Consider the following 7,973-nt stretch of genomic DNA (forward strand, 5'->3'; position numbering starts at 1 on the left):
CCAGGTTCATCCGTGGCAAGGCACAGCAGTCAGGCAGAGCAGGTCTCCCAGGATGTGATCACCAGTGATGGAGTTCCCTCTCGAGCTGTTGGCAGCTGTTATTGCAGTGATGCCTCAGGACAGCCAGGTAGAGCTGCAGCAAACCCTCCCTGCCACGAGGTGCTGGGTACCTCCAAGTGGATGTGGGGCATGCATCTGGGCAGGGGCCTGGATGATTGAAGGAGCAACTTGCCAGCTGCTCAGCAAAATTAAACTGCCAGCAGTAAGTGCTGTCACTGGGCTGTTTGCATACATTCTAGTAGACGCTTCCACAATTAATAGCTGGGTGTGAACCAAAAGGACAAGATTGGGGTTGTCGTGATTGCCATTGGCTGAGAAAGCACCCATTTCTTCTTTTGTTTTCATTAAATATTGCATCATTCTTGAGTTCTGAAAAATAAATATTTACACTTTTTCACTGCACACTGTATTCAATAGGTGCCTTATCTGTCTGATCACTGAAGGAAACAGACCTGGGCTTCTCAGTGACTTATGTAGAACTTGTCCATTTTGTCAGAAGGGCCTTGGAATTAATAAAAGTCTTGTCATCTATGAATTATGCCACAGATAAGGAGATACAGCTGCCAGGTCTGCTGGCTACAGCTGTTGCCATGCTTGAAGGTACCATTCATAAAAACAGAGAGACACACAACTCAAAAGACTTGTAATTGCAAGTTCTAAAAAGTTTGCTCCATCTATGGATATTGCTTGACAGTTATAAAATTCTTTTTTATGGTGAGTGTTTTTGTTAGGCTTTTTGGTGGTTTGGTTTTTTGGGGTGTTTTTTTTTTGCATAATTAAATGTTTCACTGTATAATACTAGTCAAGTGGGAACTGTGGCAATAAATGGTTTACGATGCCAAAGGATTTTCACAGCACTGATGCAGTCAGTTCCAAAAGGCTGTGAAAATAGACACTCCTCCGCAGTGCAATTCAGTTCAGCCTCTCTGTATGCTACAGGCATTACATAGAACATTAGCTTATAAATATTTGAGAAGGCCAGGTTGGATGGAGAAATATGTTGGCCCCATCAGCAGACAGATGTGTTGTCCAGAAGCACAAGCCATTAGCAAATGCTCTTCAGTTATTGGCACGAAGATTCCTCACAACACCTAGGGAGCGTTACACTGCGAGGATCCCAGCCTTCCATGACAAGTGTTTGCTTTGTCCTTGGCAAAAACAAAAATGGTAAAATTATGAGCCAAAAGCTGCCTCAATCCCTTCAACCCCAACCAAGGTGTCTTTCAGTTGCCTTTGAAATGAAGGGAACAAGCAGATTACCACCAGCACATAAAGTGCTAGTTTTTAATACTTTACTGCTCATTAGCTCCAGTCTGCTCCAAATGAAATATTAAACCAAATAGCTTAAACCATTGTGTGAACAGGACCAGGCTGGAGAGGTGCTGTGCTGAATTAATGCATTTTAGCATCCAAGAATGATGGGAGGTGACTTGGGAGCATAAATACATTCAATTGTGACAGCTTGGCTGATAAGCAGTAACTCATTAACTGATGAAAATTTGCCTTCCTAAAGTCCAATATCCCTTTCTTTCTGGCAGTTTTACAAGTACTAACTTTAGTGCCTTGTCCTCAATGTTGCTGGAAGCTGAAAGGTCCCTGTAAGATCACAAGGACGGATTTCCTTCACCAGTAGGCTGCGAAACTTGGCCGCACAGAAAAGATTTCAATCTGTCAATGCCACTTCAGTTCCAGTGGGGTATGGCACTGCTTCCCTCTTCCTTCCCCTCAGACACCTGCAGATTCTAAACCAGTTGCTGTTCATCTGCCTGGGGACCAGAGTCCAGGGATGAACGAATTATCCCCAAATACTGCTCATCCAATATGTAAGCCTGGAGGGTCAGTGCTGCACCACAGCTAAGAATGGGGTTTTCATCAGGAGATGCTCTACCCTAGCCATTGGGTGTGGGAGAATTACAGCTGTGTCTGAACAGTCTGTGCAGAGATATATTCATGGCTCTGGAGTGGATAATGCTGTCACAGTTACTGGGAAAGGAAGATTGAATCTCATATATGTGAGAGGTTAGATTTGGTCTCCCTTGCTTTGATAGTTGTTGCATAGTTTCAAAATTCAGTTACGTTGGGGTGTTTCTCAGCTTATATTTGGAGCACAACTTCCTGACTTTCTGCAAAAAACAGGAGAGAGGGTAAAAATTAAGAGCCACAATAAAATGTAGCATGTCGTTTCCATCAGAACTTCTCTTAGATTGTCTGGACCAATCCTGAAGTCAGGTTCAATTGTTCAATTCTTAGATGCTCTGTCTATAATTATAATTATAATTTACATTATATAATACATTTTATATAATGTAACGTTATATTATTATATATAATATATAATTATATTGTATTATAATAATATAATAATATAATTGTAATATATAATGGTATAATTATAACATTATTATAAATATTATGTTGTTTGTTATAATAACTATAATAATTTATACTATTATAAATAATAGTAAATTTATTATGGAAATAAGCCATAATATAAAGCTGGGGAGTTGAGGGTTTTTTTATTGTTTGCATCCTCAGATATTCAATTTTATTAGCTCTAGCTAATAATTTCAGCATTTATGCCGCAACTGTATTAAAATCTGTGCTGTTTGATCTAAATCAAAACATAACCATCATTGGAACAGCTACATTTCCTAAGAACAGTGGCATAAAAACCTTTAAGGACATTTTTTGCTTATTTTGTTTTAAACAGATGATGGTTAACAGCACATTTTCCAGCAGCTGACATTTTAACTCCAGACGGCCCAGCAGCTCAGAGGTGATGCTGACTGGGATTCAGCAATTCCTAGAGGAGAATCTCTCATCCTGTGTTTAAAACACAGGAGCAAGACTGTAGTTAGCATGACAGTCTCCTCTGCTCTTCGAACAATATAAAAATTAACGCAGCATCCCAGAATAGTTCAGGTTGGAGAAGACCTTTAAGAGCATGAAATCCCACTGTCTTTCATAAACCTGCCTGGCTGCCCTGCAAGGACTGCAGGCACAGAAATGAACAGAAATTCCTCTGAATCAGAGCCAAGCTCTCAACGCAGCCATGAGATGTCAGCACAGACCACTGTTTGTGGGCAAACCTTCCCAAAGGGAACAGGTCACTTAGCAAAGAGCGTTCACACTGATCAGAGCATTCACACATTCAAAGTGGGATGTGAACCCACAGGACAAACTGCCAGCACCCAAAATTGGGTGTTCCAGGGACACGGCTGCTGAAAACACTGGCAAAAAGGGAGGGTGAGGTTTGAGTGCCTCGTTAGGGTTAGAGCTGATGTGTAAAGCAGAGAAAGCTGCTGCAGTCACACAGCACTATAGCGCTTCAGTAACAGGAAAAAATTGTCATTTTTGCAATTTAACTAGAATGTATTTTAGTAATTAAAAACCTGTAATCTAAAGCAGGGATAGCTAAAACTCTGGGCAGAATGTGGCCTTTAAAAACACCTGACCGAATTGCTGTGAGCTCGTCATTGCTGTGCCAACAGCTGTACCCACTTAGAAGCAGCAGGGAATGTCTCTTGAGCATGGTTATATCAACTCTCAGGGCAGTTTGACTCTCTAACACAAAGCCAGAGCATTTATTGTAACCTTTTTCATCCTGAGGTTGGGCAATTAAGTCTGTTCAGATGGAAATGACATTTAGGAGGCCAGGGGACAGTGTGTTTTTTATTGATCCATCTTGGCTAACTAGACACTGCTTCACTGCAAGGAATTTACATAAGGAACCAGAGGAAAGGACGTCTTTATTTATGAAGGAGGCTCAGATTTCTTCAGGCTTTGTTTTTCCACTTTAAATAATTGAGACCGTTGGATTTCATTTGCAAAATGATGAAAACAAGCAATAAAACTGTTGGGTCTCCAACTAGGATTGCTTCTCCATTTGGAAGGAGGAGACTATGAAGCACCTGTGTCTGCAGAGAATCAGCCGAGTTGTTTTGGTGTAATATGGGAAGGTTTTGGTGGCAGAGGCTGCAGGGATGGGCTCTGTCAGGAGCTGCCAGTCAGCTGAGTTGGTTTGGTGTTATATGGGAAGGTTTTTGGTGGCAGGAGCTGCCAGAAGCTGCCCCGTGTCCAGGCTCAGCCTTGGCCAGTGGCCGGTCCAGCCCGGAGCTACTGGCCGATTTTTTTCATAAAAGATTTGGTCCTTTAGGACTAACATTAGAGCTGAGCTCTCAGTAAGAGTGAGTGTGCCATCTTTAACACAGGACACACGGATAAAATTGTTCTGGTGTTTAACAGGGTCGAGGCCAGTGGCTCCAGGCCGAGGCTGGCACGGCTCTGGGAGGGCGGATTGAAGAGAGGAGCCCACAATGGAGCAGGGGCAGGACAGAGGGGCTGTGGTCCCCTGGGGAGCCACAGAGAGCCCACAATGGAGCAGGGGCAGGAGGCTGTGATCCCTTGGGGACCCATAGGGAGAGGAGCCCACAATGGAGCAGGGGCAGGAGGCTGTGATCCCCTGGGGAGCCACAGAGAGCCCACAATGGAGCAGGGGCAGGAGGCTGTGATCCCTTGGGGAGCCACAGGGAGAGGAGCCCACAATGGAGCAGGGGCAGGAGGCTGTGATCCCCTGAGGAGCCACAGAGAGCCCACAATGGAGCAGGGGCAGGAGGCTGTGATCCCCTGGGAAGCCCACGCTGGAGCAGCTCCTGGCAGGACCCACAGGGAGAGGAGCCCAGGCTGGAGCAGGGTTTGTGACCCAGCAGGGAAGCCAGCCCCGAGCAATCACTGAAGGACTGCAGCCTCTGGGAGGGCCCCACACTGCAGCAGTTTGTGAAGAACTTCCATGGAAAGAACTCACGTTGGAGAAGTCCATGGAAGGCTGTGTCCTTTGGGAGGGACCCCACACTGGAGCAGGGGGAGAGTGAGAAAAGTTCACTCCCTGAGTAGGAAGGGGCTTCTCAAGCACTGTGTGATGATGACCAGACTGAACCCTCGTTCTTTGTCCCTGCCATTCAGAGGGCAGGAGGTAGAGAACTGCATAAAGTTCAGCCTGGAAAGAAGGGAGGGATGGGGAGCAGGTGTTTTTAAGATTTGGGTTTATTTATCATTCTCCTACCCTGATTGCTAAAAAATTAAACTAATTTCCTCAAGTTGAGTCTGTTTTGCCCATGACAATAATTAGTGAGTGACCTCTCCCTGCCCATATCTTGACCCAAACTTAGTAGATTTTCTGTGCCCTGTCCAGTTGAGAAGGGTGTGATAGACTTTGACAGGCACCTGGCATTCCCACAGGAACTATTGGCTGTGGATCAGAGATAACAAACACATGGGGCTCCTTTAACTGAAGCTGTGTCCAAACCAGTGCTGTCCTCCTTGCCATCAGTGGTGGGGACACAGAGATTGCTCTTTAGGAACCAGCTCGGGGACAGCAGATACACACAGAGAATCCTTATGGTTTCATGGCTGCATTATAGTCACCAGCATGACCTCTAAGTATCTTGTGCATTTCCATGTTTTTCACGCTCAAGGATTCTTCTGTCTCCCCTATCCTTCTCTGCCACCCATCAAGGAGTCCTCAAAGGAGTGCCTGGTGTTGGGCAGGAGCTGTGTGCCCCCTCAGACAGTGCTGCTCTGTTCTGTACATCTGTTTTTCTTCACTTTCAATGTGGCAAATTACCAATGAGTTTGCAATTCACCAGAAAGCAATGGTAGCAGTCTCTGTCCTCATCTCAGTAAAGTATTTTGGGGATAACACAGCAAAGAACACGGTATTAAATAAACATTAATTTCAATCAGAGGAAGAAGCTGATAAGGTCATTTGTTTCAAATTACATAAAACATCCTTTCTGGGATGTTTCCTCTTCCCAGTATAATTTTTCAAAATATTCAATGCTAACTTGACTAGTCCAAACCATCTTTTGTTCCTTGTATTCAGAAGGAATTTCAGAGAAATTCAGGGGTTATTCAAACGTTCAGGGGCAGAAGATACTCTTCATTACCATTGTGCCAGATATTGCAGGAAGCCAGAATGAGAAATTTAGAAAAGCCATGGAAATGAGAATTGCTCTAACTCAATAAGAGATTCATTGGCTTTCTAATTAGATTTGATCACTTGAGTATTTTATATTGTAGCTGTGTAAATATCTTTTAAATACCTACCACATTTGACACAGGAACTTCAACAGCATCATAAAAAACACTAGAATAAATCTGCAGAAACAGTTAACAAAAAATAAATATCTTCGTTCTTTCATGTCTTGGTAAATAATTCCCACTCTGAGATGTCATTTTATTTACTTTTATAACATTCAGAACCACTTTAAAAGGACATCTGTAATAAATATTCAAAAAATAACTCAGATGATATTTTAGTTACACCTTACAGTAATGTCTGAGTAACATCATACAAATTACATTATAAATAGTTTCACCAGCACCAAAACAGAGAATTATATTTTACATAATTCACTTAAGCACATGGAATTTTGACTACAAAGGATTTTTTGCTTACACTTCTTATAGAGCTGATTTGGTACACTTTAACTTGTAAAATGACTCAATTACATGGTCCCAACATAAGGCAACATGGAAAATACCTGAAAACCATTGTGAGAGCAACTAAGAATTACAAATTACACTGGCTAGTCACAGAATTTCTACTGCTCAGTCCATTCAGGATTTTGAGCTTTATTTAATTCTGATAACAAGCAAGATCTGACAAGTGAGGTCTTAGCCCAGGATTCAGAAACTCTGGTTTCATGTGACCTTGGACGAGTTTCCTGGCTCAGTTCTCCATTCACAATGTGACATTAAAATGCTTCCTTCCATCTCCAAAGACTGTCAGCTCTCAGGAGCTCCTTGCCACTTTTTTCATAACAGAATTGGTATTTCAGGACTAGGACTAGAGCTGAGCTCAGCAAGACTGAGTGTGCAATCTTTAACACAGGACACGGTGATAATATTGTTCTGGTGTTTAACAGAGGTAGGTGAATGATGCCCTTTGTGCGGCTGGAAAATGTACAAGGGACTTGCCCAATGACAGAGAGTGCCTGACACAGCTCCTGAGTCACAGTCCTGCACTGCAGTGTGCTGAGAGCCTCCAGAAATACGTGATCTAACAGAAATGCAGTGAAGCTGCTACCACATTCCAGTCTCTGCTCAGCACAGCAGTCAGGGGGAAATTTCTTCAGTCACTTCAGTGGGCACTGAAGTAAATATTCTCTTAAATACCACTACCCAGAGGAAAAGCTAGAATGCTTGGCACCCAAAATGAAATTCATGTGTCCTGCACATTCAGTTTACTCAGCAGTTTTAGCACAAGAGAAATATTCTAGCACAGAGCACGTGCACAAACTTCATGAAAAAGAAGCATTAATCATCAAAACTGCAAAGTAAAAAACGGAAAATACATCAGATACATCTTCTGCATTGCATTGCAGAGTTGGAAAAGCAGTTAGTAATAAGCTGAAGGAGAGAAGTATGTAGCCTGATCATTGAGAGATTGGGGCTGTCTCCAGCAGTTAGTTAAAACATCTGGAAAACAGCTGCATCTTTCTCTTGCAGTGCACTCACCACTGCTCTGCACTCGAGAACTTCAGCATCACAGCCATTACCATCTGCTGGATTGCAGGGTCCTGGAATGGTTTGGGTTGGAAAGGATGTGAAATATCATCTAGTTTCAACCACCAAGCCCCTGTCCAAAGTCCTGGAGCCCCTTTAAGTGTTGGGAGGGGCTTTAAGGTCTCCCCAGAGCCTTCTCTTCTCCAAGCTGAGCAGCCTCTCAGTCCATCTCCAGAGTGCTGAGTCCTCTGAGAATCTTCATGGCCTCCTCTGGACTCACTCCAACAGGTCCACATCCTTCTTAGAACTCTCAGGAGAAACCAAAATCCAGCCTGCAAGGTACTCTGAGGCACTTTGCTGAGACAGCAGAAAAGAGAGAAGAAAGCAAGAGATCTGCCTTGTTCCAA

Source organism: Sylvia atricapilla, chromosome 15 (assembly GCF_009819655.1).
Source record: "Sylvia atricapilla isolate bSylAtr1 chromosome 15, bSylAtr1.pri, whole genome shotgun sequence".
NCBI classification, from domain to species: domain Eukaryota; kingdom Metazoa; phylum Chordata; class Aves; order Passeriformes; family Sylviidae; genus Sylvia; species Sylvia atricapilla.